This window comes from Monodelphis domestica, chromosome 1 (assembly GCF_027887165.1).
Source record: "Monodelphis domestica isolate mMonDom1 chromosome 1, mMonDom1.pri, whole genome shotgun sequence".
In the NCBI taxonomy this organism is placed as follows: domain Eukaryota; kingdom Metazoa; phylum Chordata; class Mammalia; order Didelphimorphia; family Didelphidae; genus Monodelphis; species Monodelphis domestica.
In genome coordinates this window covers 408,875,721-408,890,148 of record NC_077227.1, presented here as the reverse complement: position 1 = coordinate 408,890,148, position 14,428 = coordinate 408,875,721, and the positions used below count along the sequence as shown (strand labels likewise).

General features: G+C 40.8%; 1 protein-coding gene across 5 annotated transcripts in view; it reads right to left on the bottom strand.

Moving 5' to 3' along the window:
* BCL2L1 (BCL2 like 1) overlaps positions 1 to 14,428 on the bottom strand; it is a 44,604-nt gene that overhangs the window by 27,340 nt on the left and 2,836 nt on the right. The window lies entirely within an intron of this gene.

Genomic DNA, 14,428 nt, shown 5'->3' with positions numbered 1-14,428 from the left:
AGCTATTAATCTAGCCAATCTGATTTATGTAGAACATAAGGGTAGCTAGGTGGTGCAGTGACCTGAAGTCAGAAAGACTCCTCTTCCTGAGTTCAAATCTAGCCTCAGACACATACTAGTTGGGTGACCCTGGGCAAGTCACTTAATCCTATTTGCCTCAGATTTCTCATCTGCAAAATGAGCTGGAGAAGGAAATGGCAAACCAGTCCAGGGTCTCTACCAAGAAAACCCCAAATGGGGTCTTGATGAGTTGGACACAAATGAAATGAACAGCAACAAAATGCAGAGTGCTATACTAAAAGGGGGAAGGGAAAAAAGCAACAATAATCAGATGCTACAAGGGTCAAGGTAAATGAAGAATGAAAAAAGGTCACTGTATGGGATTTGGGAGATTCAAGAACTTTGGAGAGAAGCAGTTTCATGAGTGTTGCCGAGGCAAAAGTCATAAAATAAGGACTTGAGGAAAGCAGGTCAAATTGAAAACATTTTACCTTGCTAGCCTGATCTCACACTATTCACCCTTCAGAGAGTCTGTATTCTAACCAAACTAGGTTTGGGACTACTCCCTGAACATATCACGGTCTTTTAGCCACAGTGCGTTGGCTTATGCTTGTCTATATCTGGAATATCATTCCCATTTTTGAAAGTCTAGTTCATATAAAGCTTTCCCCAATTTCCAAAATTCAAAATCACTTTTTCTTTATCTGAATTACTTTGTACTCCTATACTTTTATTTGTATTATATTTATATTATATTTCCCAGATGAACTCTAGGTTCCTTGAAAATAGACCTGTTCTTTTTTCTTGGACTTCTGTGCACAGCTCAATGTATTTCACCTACCATCTTGCATTTCTATACTGCTTTACAATTTTTAAAAAATACCATATATACATCATTAAAGAAAGTGAGGGTATTTAGTCTGGAAAGAGAAGGTTTCATGGTGATATATCTGTGGCCCAAGAATCTGAAGGACTGCCACAGAGAAGAGGGATCAGACTTCAGTTTGGCAAGAGATGGAAGCAAGGAGCAGAAGTCACAGAAGGCCAAACTTAGTCTCAATATCAGGGGGAAAAGCCAGTTACATAGGTCCCAAAGTGGGAAAACCTGGCTTGGAGGTAGTAAGTTCCCTTTTATTGGGAGTCTTCACCTCCCAGAGATAACCACTTGTCACTTATAATAGAATCTCATTTTGACTATTAAGGTTGGGCTTGTAGGCCACTGAAGTCCCTTCAAATTGTAAAATTTTGTGATTCTGTGATCTCATTTGATTCTCAAATTTTCAGAGTCCTATCCTTTTACAGATAAGGAAATTGGATCAGAGAAAGGAAGTGACTTGCTAAAAACTGACAAAGCTGGGACTTGAATTTATAGCTTCAAACCAAATAATATCCTTTCCACTACATCCTGCTCAAAGGGGAAGGATGGACAAAGGAAAACAGACAGGTGTGAAGAGCTGGAGTAGAGACCAGGTCCTTTCTAAACTTCTTTTCCCCCCTCAAGTCTAATAGTGTCTTGCACACAGTAGGCATTTAATAAGTATTTGTTGACTGATGGGAGTTAGCAAATACACTTTACTATGAAATATTTAGGACTTTAAGCAATAGCAGATCTTCCCCAACAAGAGTGCTGGAGACAAACAGGCCAAGGCCCCTATTGGACTAGACAATGGTCATTCATGGGATCTTAATTTTGAGCTGGAAAGAATCTTTAGAAGCCATCAAGTCTAGCTCCCTCCTTTTACAGATAGTAGGCCCAGAGAAGGTGACTTTTCCCCAGAATTAGGACCCAGGCACTATGTCTTCAACACCATCTTACAGCTTGATGAAATCAAGTGGAAAGCCTTCTATCATTCGAGGTTGTAGGAGTCCTTCTGTTAAAACCTCAAGGGATAAGATTTGTCAGCTGTGCTGACTCCTCCTTAGAAAGAACTGGATCATACAAACCATCTACAGGAAGACCACTCCTGATAAACACTGCCCTGTGCTCTGAAAGAGGGGCAACCCTTCACTGGATTTAATCTCTCAGAACCCCAAGACTTTCTTTTGAACTTCAGAAAAGGAAAGAGATGTATACAGATTAAAATGAACAAATCAAGCAAGCTGTTTCTAAGCACAGTAACTAGGTCAGTTGACTCCTAGAGAAGCCAGCTGGGGGGGTTGGAGAGGAGAGGAGAATTTTGAGGGGCCCTAAGGGCTCTCTGCTTGTCTTCAGGTCCCACCCCTCCTGAAACCTACACCTGTTCCTCAATACCCCCAGCTGTCAACGGCTGCCACTTTCCTTTACCCAACCCCATGGGCTTGCCTCACCATCAATGGGCTGGAACTGTTTTGCTTATATGGCAAATTACAGTTATCTTTATGTGAGCCCTTCAAAGTCTAAGCTGCTTGTGGTACTTAACCCCTAGGGGCCTGAGCTAGTTAGTCAAAGAGAGGAGGCAGCAGACAAAGTCTTTAGGATTTCCTCTTTAAAATATAGTTAACCTATTATACACCTCTTTCAGGACAGGTATCATACTCAGTGCTAAGGAAATGGAGATTAAATTAGCCATAGCCTCTGCCCTCAGGGAGTTTACAATCTAACTAGGTGGGATACAACGTGTGCACACACAAATATGACAAAAGGCAACAGGGCATAGTAGAATGCTAGGTTTAGGGTAAGGGGTTGTTTGGTCATTTTCAGTTGTGTCCAACTCTTCATGATCCCATTTGGAGTTTTCATGGCAAAGATATCGAAGTAGTTTGCCATTTTCTTCTCCAGCTTATTTTATAGATGAGGAAACTGAGGCAAATAGCATTAAGTGACTTGCCCAGGGTCACCCAGCTAGCTAGTAAGTTTCTGAGGCCAGATCTCAACTCAGGTTTTCCTGACTATAGGTCTGGTTCCCTATCCACTCTACAACCTAGCTTCCCCAGAATACAGGGATCCAAGTTCAAGTCTTGGTTAAGTCACTAGCTTTGTGACATAAACGAGTAACTTAATCTCTGTCATTCAGTATCTATAAAATCGGAGTAATGATTCTAGCAATAGCTACCTTAATAGAGCTGTTTTAAGAAGTATTTTGTAAACAAAGTGCTACAGAAATTTGAGATATATCATCATGAGACAAAGGAGAAGTTCATGCAAAACATCTCAGGAAAACCAAAGGAGAGAATCACTTTCAGCTGGGGAGCTACATGGAGGGGATGGCACCAATTACCAGTTTTGTCTTGCCCAAGGGAACAAGCAGGTTGGGGCACTTTAGGGATTGCCAAAGGCTCCATTATTGGCATCACTGCAGGTGGCAGGAACCAGGTGATGTTTACCCTTCTTTGGCCAAGTCTGTCAAAGGGCTACAATCCAGCTTCTGAATCTGCACCTGTGATTCAGGGCCCAGAAATAACAACTCAAGCGACCTACCTGATCTGCAGGTGTCTCTGTTTGCCTTCCTTCTCAGCAAGCCAGAGCTAAGCAGGAGTCTTTTCATTCTAAGCCTCAGGCTGTGAGAATCTCTCCTCCCCATGAGCTGATTCCAATGCATTAGTATGCCAGGCCCATATCCAAATCTGCTCACCTCCATACTAAACCTACCTATAGGATTAAAGCCAAATTCCTCAGCTTGGTATTTGGTTCCTTCCAGGATCTGACCTCTTAACCCGCTGCAATTGCCACTCCCACTCCCCCCCAATCATTCCCACCTGTGTGTAGCTCTTCCCTTTGCCCCAAGACCCATCACTTTTAATCTTAGTTAGATCTCTGCCACCTACTTGCCTTTGTACCAGACTCACTGTTCCTTACACCCATAACATGCTTTCTTTCCTCTGTCTTTTGAATTCCTTTTTTCCCTATTCATCCTTTAACATAAACAAATAAAAAAAAAACAACAAAAAACCACCTATCTTCTGTCTTAGCATCAGTTTTAAGATAGAAGAAAAGGACTAGACAATTGGGGTTAAGTGACTTGCCTAGAGTCACACAGCTAGGAAATGATGGAGGTCTTATTTGAACTCAGGATCTCCGACTATAGGCTTGGCACTCTACTGTGCTACCTACTGGTTCCCTGTCCATCTTTTAAAGGTCAATTCAAATCCCACTTCTTCAAGATGTTTTCTCAGATACCCCATTAGTAATGATCATTCCTTCCCATCCTCACCTTCCATAGCACATCTCTATATGGTATCTATGAACTAGGCCAGTGATGGCAAACCCTTTATTGACAGAGTGCCAGCCCCTCCCCCCCCAACTGCCCCTCCCATCCCCAGATAACCTACACAGAGGAGGGAGAAAGCATTCCCATTGGGGCTGCTGATCAGATGAAGTGAGGCATGTCCTCATTGAGTGTAGAGAGAGGGAGAGGAATGGCCCAAGTGCTCTGCTCCCCTCCAGCTCTGCCACCTGTGAGCTGTCCACTTTACCCTCTGTGCACCCATGCCATAGGTTCACTGGACTAGGTTCTATGAAGGCTGTGTCTTAGTCTTATATAAATTATATATCTTTATAAGTACCTGAATGAGGATCCATCTAATACAAGATTTTTGTTTTTTTATATTTTGTTCTTATAGGGGGAAAAAATTCCACATCAGGGCTTTAAGTCAACTCTCTTCCTGTCTGACCACTTCAACCCTGCCCGTGGACCTTAACCCTTCTAGACTTTCTCAAGTATTTAGGAGTCTTAATTATACATTTGACTTTTAATCATGTTATACAGCAACATGACCAATATACATTCTATTTTATTGTTCCCTAATTAAATTCTTTAACTCTTTACTGAGTATTAAACTTCTTTTAGGGTCCACATAACAGCCACCTTTCATTTTTCAATTGTGTCTGACTGACCCCATTTGAGAGTTTCTTAGCAAAGATACTAGAGTGGTTTGCCATTTCCCTTTTCAATTCATTTTATAGATAAGAAAACTGAGTCCAAAAGGAGTGAATGACTTACCTAGGTCACATAACTATTAAGTATCTATGGTTAAATTTGAACTCAGGAAGAAAGGTCTTCCTAACTTTAGTTCTATCCATTGCTCTACCTAGCTGCCCCTGACACCTACGTAGTACAGGGTTAACCATATTGCACTTACATGATCAACCAAACTGAACCTGTCTAGTCAAAATGGTAAGAGTTTTAGTCCTTTCTCCTTTCTGACTATTCCTTCTCTGACTCTTTTCTTAAATCTTCATTCAGGTCACATACACCAACCACAAGTGTCCCATGGTGCTCTGTCCTAGGTGGTCTACTCTTTTCCCACCATACCATTTCACTTGGGAACTCATCAGTTCCCACAGATTCAAATCAAATCATCTCTTTCATGACCTTCAGTCTCACATCTTCAACTGCTAGAAGACATTTAGAACTAGACAATTCTGTAAACATCTTCAATTCAACCCATTCAAAACTGAACTCACTAGCTTTCCCTTCTTCCTAACTTCCCTATTACTATGGGGACACCACCATTCTTCCAATTCCTCAGTCATCCTAGACTCACTCTCGCCTACCTTCCCATATCCAATCTTTTACTAAGGTCTATCAATTTTATCTTCATGACATCTCTCACCTACGTCCCTTTCTTGCGCCTGACACTTCTACCACTCTTGTACAGGCTCTCATCACCTCATGCCTGTTTCTGAACACAACTCTCTCTTTCCCTCTCCTCTGTAAACTTAGGTCACATAACTATTAAGTATCTATGGTTAGATTTGAACTCAGGAAGAAAGGTCTTCCTAGCTTTCTTCTTTAACCAACACTCTCAACTCCAGACATCTTCCCTGGCTCTCTGTCCCCCCTCATACCTGGAATGTTCTCCTTTCTCATCTCTATCTCCAAGATGCCAGCTACAATTCCAACTTTTCTAGGAAGCCTTTTTAAATCCCCCTCAATTGTAGTGTCTTCCTTCTGTTGATTAAATCTAGTTTACCTGATATATTGCTTGCTTGTACATTGTTGTTTGTATGCTGTCTCCCCCATCAGACTTCAAGAAGTTCTTGAAAGCAAGGAACTGTCTTATCTACATCTTTCTATTCCCAGCACTAGGCCAAATGACTAGCACATAATATGTTTAACAAAATGTATACTAACTCTCTGTATTCTGTTGTTGAATTGAACAGGTACCTGATATAAGACTGAAATGATGTCTTTCTATTGTCTCTTGCAGGTGTAGATATCTGATGATAACTGTAAACTCTAAAGATGGCCCTGAAGCAATAGAACTAGCCATAGAGAGAGGGAGTAGAGTAAAAGAGTAAAAGATAAGTCAATGAAGTTTAGAGTATTGAAAAGGTTTTTAAGGGGATGGATGCCTTTGTAGATTCAGCTTAAGGCCAAGAGCATGCCATAAAATTATAACAGAATTAACCCACTCCCACCCATCTTCAGCTTATTAGCAAGTTCTCAAAAACAAAAGGGGGTGGCCTGGCTTTTAAAAGATACTTTAGAACCGAAAGACCTATTGGGGAGGTGAGATGCCTGGAGGCTCTGAATCAAAGTTTCAAGGGGACCAATGAAAGGGCCAATCACTAGGGAAGAGAATCAGGCTCTTTGGAAGGGACACTATTTCTGAACGACTTTCCAGCTCTACACTGAACAAAAATGGGGGCGGGGGGAGGGAGAGGGGACAAACAGCAGCTAGGTGGCTCTAGTGGACTGAGAGCCAGGCCCAGAGACAGGAGGTCTTGGATTCAAATTTGACTTCAGATACTTCCAAGCTGTGTGGCCCTGGGCAAGTCACTTAACCCCCATTCCATAGTCCTTACCACTCTTCTGCCTCAGAACTAATACACAATACTGATTGTAAGACAGAAGTTAAGGGTTTTATAGCTAGATAAGATAGATAGATAGAAAGGGGGGGGGGGAGAGAAGGTAGGATAGGGGCCATTTCCCTTTCAAAGAACCTGAAAAACATTTGAATTCTAGCACAGTTCATACCAGCCTGATTTGCTATCATTCATTAAGTATCCAACAGACAAATTCCCTCAACCTTTCTAACCCACTCCTTTAAAGTTCAGCAGACTAAATTGTATCTCTTGTTTGTCCTCTGAATAGGCTCTCTCAAGTCAAAATTTCCACCTTCCAAATGTTATCCTTAGGTGGATCCACACCATCAGGGCCTTTTAGACAACTGACTGACAGCTGGTTTAGGGAGATACAAATGGCACAAATGTCTCTTGGTTCACCATATAAATTGGAATCTCCTCAGCTATAGAACCTGAGAGAAGCCACAGGAATACTGAACCACATGGCCTCACCCACCCAGGCAATGTGGCTAAAGGGCTCTGGTACAAAGGTTTCAGACAGAACTTTTCTCAAAAGAACTGAAAGATCTGAGGAGGGTTCATTCACTGGCTCATTAGTCATTCAACAAACATATTCAGAAAAGTAACAATTCACAGGACCTTCTGCTGGGTGTGGTGGATATAAGAATAAATATGTTAGCCCCAGCCAGTAGAAGAATACAAAGGAAAAGAATCAAAGGACCAGGCACTGACCAGAGGGAAAAGCAGAAAGCAGAAAAGTAAAAAACCCAGGTGCCAGGAGGAAAAAGCTTGGAGGTGAGGTGGAAGGTGAAGAAGTTAGAGAAGGGGAGAGGTGCAGAGTGCCCAGAAGAGAGTGACATTCAAGGGACTACTTTTCAGTTTCCACTTTCTCATTAGAAGGAATACTGCCACTTAGCTGGGACAGGAAAGTGGTTATGGAAAGTCATTGCAATGGCATTTCCTGACAGGCTACAGAAAAAACCCTCCCATTTCTAAACCAGCCAGCAAGGACCTTATGCAATAAGCCCAGTTCTCTATTATAATGACAGTTAGCCAAAGGCTAGAGCTTACTTTGATAACCTCTCTGGGCATTTGTAAACAGATGGGGCTCTAAATCCAAAGGGGCAAGATGGATCTGAAATCTGGGGACAAGGTCAAGAAAGCTGCCCTCTCTGAAACAGAAACTTCAAGAGTTTAAATTATGGAGGTTTGGTCCAATTCCCTCAGACCTAGGTAGTCAGGTAATTTGACATAATCACATAAAGCTAGTTAGTGATATAGAAAGGACTAGAACCTTTTGGTTCCTGGTCCAAGAAACTCTTTTCCACATCATGCAGTCTCAACATACAATAAAACAATTAGTTGTATTCTACCTTGCACTGTAATTTGGGGATAGTTTATTTCTGAGAGTAATTTCTGTTTCTTATGAGGTAATAGAAAACACTCACCATAAAATATTAAGCAATAGAAATTATGATTTTTAAAATCATATTATTTTCTGAGTTAGGCAAAGCTTACCAACATCAAGAATTTGAAGAGTTCCTACTATCTGCAAGCCATACTAACTCTGTAATGGCAAATACCACAGCATGAGTGGTAGGTATGTTTATCTGGAAAGATTATGAAGAATTTGATTACTCTACTAAAAAAACAAATAATATGGAAATAGGATTTGAATGATAATATATGTATAACCCAGCAAAATTGCTTCCCAACTCTGGAAGTGGGAAGGGAAGAGGTGAGGGAAGCAAGAATCATGTAACCATGGCAAAAAAAAATTTTTTTTAATAAAATAAAACCAAGATTGTGGAGAGTTTGTTGCTATCTTCAGCACTATCCTGAAGATGAATTTTTCTCAGTTGGAATTGGTTAGGAAAAATACATGGAAAAGGACAACTGGTTAAGCATATAAGCTTAACAGAAATATTGAAGAATAACCAGTTCCTGGAGGAGCTGTAGAAAGACAGGCACATTAATGCAATTCTAGTGAAAGATGAATTGATCTAACTAAAACGTTTATATACTTTCACCCAGAAATACCATTACTAGTCATATACTATAAGGTCAATGGTAAAAAGAAAGGCCCATCAATAGCAAAGTATTCATAGCTGTTGCTTTTGATAGTAGCAAAAAACTGGAAACAAAGTAGATGCCCATCAACTAGCTAATAGATAAAAAAAGGGTGCGTGGATATAAAGGAATATTGTTGCACAGAAACAAATTATGAAGTATTCAGAGAAGCACTGGAAGAGCTATATGAGTGGATGCAAAGTAAAATAAGCAAAACCAGGAAAATACTATATATGAAGGTAAATGGAAAGAATGAAACAAGTGTTATGAAATCATGATAACTAAACCAGGTTCCAAAGAAGAGATAAAAGGCAGCATGTGCCTCCCTTCTTTGCAGAAGGGCACAGTTAAGGGGACCAAGGATCGAGTGTTGTGTCATATTTTTTTCACTTTAGTTTTGCTGAACTAATTCAACATATTCCTCCTTGTTGTCATTTATTATAAGGGCAGCTCTCTGCAGAGTTGGGGGGGGGGAGAGATATACTGGGAAATGTTGGCAATATAAAAACAAAAGTTAAAGAATTTTTTTTTTAAATTCAAACAAAGACTATCTAACTTTCTATCACTAGCTTTGGTACTCAAGGATCCTTTTGATTAATGATTTTGTTTTCTAAGTAAATTTCCCATGAGCAATGGGGGTTTCTAGACAAGGTTTTTTTTTCTTTTTGGTCAATTGTACTTACCAACATAAATGAACAAACAGGTATTCTTATTAAAAGTTTTTGTGAGTTGAATCAGTTCTGATCATCTCTGGGAGTACAGATAAAAACTATTCAGAAACTGCAAAGCTAAGGATAAGACCCTGAAATCTTTGGTAACCAGGTAAAGGGGCAGCTAATCAAAATTACTTAATCTATCTTTACCTTTTACATTACAAAGGGGAAGCTAATCTATTTGATGGGACTGTTGTAGGATGGGCTAGCCTTCTTGCAAGCTGGGCTTAAGAGGAAGACTGTCTAGACTGGGGAGAATCTAAAGTTAGAAGGGTAGAAATTCATTCTTTCCAAAGAAAACCGTGTTGGGATCATATTTGTGGGTACTAGATTGTGAGCTCCTTGAGGGCAGTGACTGTCTTTTGCCTCTTTTTTAGGGGCTTAGCACAGTGTTTGGCACAAAAGAGAAGTTTAATGTTTATTGACTGTTGCTGGTGGTAGTGTTTTTAGTGGGGGAGAACACTAGAGCAAGAATTTTTTTCTGCAAGATAGCTCATTGGAAATCACCCCTAAATCTCCCTAAACCACCACCATAGTTGCTGGAAGAAACTCCCTGAAGGGATATACAAAAGACAATAAATGTGATTGAAGGGAGGGTACCCAATTTATCATGGTTCTTTGAATAAATTAGTACCTACCTTTGGAGTAAAGGAAAAGAGGAAGGAAGGTGGCAGGAAAGATTAATCATCTAAATCAACTTATTGATAATCCAATTCAAAGGCCCACTCCTAATTTCTTTGGAGAATTCCAAAAAAAATCTTTTTCAAGGCTTCTCCAAAGGTATTTGTCTACCTGGAAAACTAGGTACTATGAGAGGTCTGTGGAGTTGAGAAAACTGTGATACTGGTAAGTTTTAAAGACATCTCCCAAAAGAATATGCCCGGCAGGCCTGGCAGTCGAGCAAGCAGCAATATTTCTGCCTCTATCACAGAACCTGAATCACAGAACCTGAATGAGATGTTCAGAATGTCCAGGTTTGGGGTTTCTGATGGGGTTTCCCTTAGAAAACCACAAAATTACCAAGAGCTGCCAAGAAATGCAAAAAAGTTTGTGTGGTAGCACTGAAGGAGGGAAGCCTACAGGAACTGAGAGACCACAAAGCCAAGAAGCCAAAGGGCAAGATTCATCTATAACAGATCACTTAGAATGAACAACAATTATCACAAACATTTATATAGCGCTTTATAATTTACAAAGCCCTTCTCTCTTAACACCTCAAAGAAATACAACTAAGTAGTTTAATCTCCATTTTACAGAGAAGGAAATAGCCTCAAAGTGAAGGGACTTCTTGCTTAAGGTTACACAAAGCTAGTAAATAAGTCAGTTATAGGCCTAGAAGCCATATATTCTAATTCTAAGTCCAGAGCTCTAGCAACTACATCCAGCTGGGTTTCACAAGACTGTTAAGATGGAGAATGTCCCCAAGAAGCTCTGTTTCAGAAGAGTTATACTTGGGTTATCATCAAGTTGTTGCCCATATGGGATAGTGGAGTTTCCTCTCCTTCAAGGTTCAGATGCCCATTTAATCAATGGTTCTGGACATATAGAGCAATGACTCAATTTGCTTACTGAGTAACAATTTAAAGAGCAAAACTTGGCTTCTGTGGGGAAGTAGGGCAGCCCATTTTGTTGTAAGAAAGGATCTTAAGACATAATTAATGCAGAAGCATTCCTCCTCATCTACACCCCTTTATTGGAGTCTTCACCCTGCCTTGGATGCTGGGTATTATTATCCCACTTTACAGGGAGGAGAAACCTACTCACAAACAGGTTCAACATCCTTCTTGGGTTACCAAGCAGACAGTGGAATGGCTAAGAAGAGAACCTAAGCAATCCACAGCCCCAATTCTTGGCCCTTCCCCTCCTAGTAAGTCAGTAAGTGTTGGGGATTACAAGAAATTTTAGAAAAAGAGAAATCAGTTTAAGTGAGAGCATAACCCTGACAACTCCTTTAACCACTGTCCCTACCCTATAGACCTTTCTTTGCTTCTGGAATCAGACAGAGTACTATCAGTGATATGGCTTTGGCCTCTTTCTGACCCATAAATATCACAGGATTTAAAGCTAGAAGGGACTTTACAGATCATCTAGTGCGATCCACTTCATTTTACAAGAAATGGAGGCACACAGATATGGAACACTATAGTGGGGAAAAAAAAGATTTAGAATAAAAAGATTTGAATTTACATTTTAAATTTGCCATTTACTGCTATTGGGGCCTTGGGCAGATCACAACTATTTTTGGATTTTAGTCTCTTCATCTAACCTGGAGGCTGGCCTAAATGATTTCTAAAGTACCTCCCAGCTTGAATCCTCTAAAAATGACTTATTTGAGAAATTTTTGGAGATAGTAACTAAGCAAAGCTGAAGTCTCAACCATGGTCTTCATTACAACTCTGAATCCAGTGTTCTGGAATCGTGGTAAACTTGGTAGCTTTCTAGAAAGCCAGGCCTGTGTGTCCATGGAGAAAAGAAAAAATTTTTGACAGGGGCCTTTTACTTGGTTAGTTCATCCCTCTTTGCTTCCCAAGAAAGCAACATGCTGATGCTGAGCTCAGGAGTGGATGGATCAGCACAATACATTATGGTGTGACCCAAAGTGCACTGGGAGTTAAGAGACTCGAGTTTGTTCCCCACATTCTGGAATATACCATGTGACCTAAGGCAATTTGCTTCCCTTCTCAGAGCATCAATCTGAAGCTGGACTACAGATCTCTAAGGTCCCTTTCAATTCTACAGGCTTATCAGGCTGGGTGTGAATGGCACTCGGGCAATTAAGCAGTCCAAATCTTGGTAAGACTAGTTTTCGATCTATACAATGTAGTCAAATGGAAAGAATGTTGGCTTTGGAGTCAGAGAACTGAAATCAGGTCCTGGTTTTGCTATATAGCCTTGGGAAAGTCAATTTACCTTTTCAGGCCTCGGTTTCCTCATTTGTGTAAAAAAAAAATTAAAATGAAAGATTAGATTCCCTTTTAGCTCTTAAGCTTATGGTTCTTTGCACCAGATCAGCAGAACACACCAGGCAACTTTAGTCTTCCTGATTGGTAAGAAAAATATATTTGTGTCATCTTGACTGACCACAATAATCTAGCAGAGCATAACTGCTAGGAAGGTAAATGTCTGAGTACCTTCGGTCCAGGGCTGATAGCTGTGAGTGCTTTGACTGGTCAACTCATCTTCAATTGAAGTCAGAAATGATGCTAAAATAGCTTACTGCAGCCTACCCACCCTCTCTTAAGGAAAATAACATTTGAGGTGTTATGCAAAGGATTCAATACAACTTATTAACTACTTATAAATAGAATTTCCAATTTTAGGGGAAGAAAAAAAATAGAAGAAACAATACAAAGGTCAACATTTCTGCATAAGGGTACCATCCAGTGTTCTCAATGCAATGCCTTTGAGCCATAGATGTAAGAGACTATATTAAAAAAGCATAGTAGTTGGTACATAGCCCAGTATCTGGCACATAATACACGCTTAATAATTGCATACTGACTGACTAGTGCTTGGAATATAGTTGGTACTTAATAACTGTCTGTTTCCTTCCCTTTCTTCCCTCTATTATAGATCTTACTCTCAGCAATTTATGTGCCCTGGGAAGCCCAAGTAGAGCTCTACATAAGCTGGGACCCAAGTGATCCCTCCTTGGCTGCTGACTGGCTACAAAAGGGACAACTCATGGGGCAATGTCACAAAAGGTCAAAGGTAGGAAGGAAATGGTGGATATTCCCCATCTGGAGTTGCCACAGAGGATATATCTGAGGCAGTGGAATGCTGTCCCTCCAGTAATCAGCTGAACAAATATTTGCCCCCAAAGACAAGCTAAGCAGGAGGGCAAGCTGCACAACCAACAGGAACCATTTAATCATTATCCCCAAGGGAGTTCATTTGCAGAGTAGATTTCCAGGGCTGGGTCAGCCTCTGGTCACAGTCAGCTAGGCTCCAGTTCAATCTCCTCCCTTTAAATTGGAGGTGGAAACAGGATTAGGAGAAAACAATGGATACCTATGTATTGGCCTGAGGGAGGTCTGGCAGGCTGCACAGAGATGAGTGATCCCTTTAGGGACTTCAGAAGGCTCAAACTATAGTTCAGAAACTGCCACACCCTGGGCACAGCCTTAGAACAATCACATTCCTCACATTCCAGAGTCCATAGTACAATTACTCCCTTTTACCTCAGCTCCTCCAACTGATCTCTTCTAGAAAATTTACTGGATTTCCTGGGGCTACTGAGAAGTCAGCAACCAAATAGAATAGCTAATGCCTGCTCCAAAGCAGAGACAGAAGAAAGGAAAATGGGCTGAGATAGGTCCATGGATGCCAAACACCTCCCTCTCCTTCACTACTTTTGTTTCTTACTAAAATGTGGGATGTTTAAGTCACCTACCTTGTCTGAGCTTCTTCCCTGGCTCAGAAACTAGAGGAGTATATATGCTCTTTAAGGTCCCTTCCAGCTCTAAATCATAGAATTCCAGGTCAAGTTCAGATTTTACTCCTCTTAAGCAATAAATGGAAAGCAGGTAGTGAATGAGAATTGCCCTTCCCAGGGAGGAGCAAAATAAAATGCAGCTTTGAGGTTCTCTGGCCTTGGTCCTAGCCTCAGTAGCAAAGAGTGCTCTGAGCAAAGGCACCAGGACCCTTCCTGAAAGGAGAAAACTGAAGGGTGAGGTGGAGAAAAGGACTAGTATGGGAGTGCAGCTGCTGCTTACTAACTGACCTCAGGCAATGCCCAGTTTAAACAACAAGACACAGCAAGAGCTCAGCAAACTGACTGATTAGGTGAAAAGTTGCACAGAAAGAAGAATTAAAGAGCAGTGCTGGAACACTGAGGAGCATGGTCCACTTTATCCTAAAAATCTATAGCCATCAATGGGTTTCTTGAGTCTCCTTCTCTGCTCTAACCCCATGCATA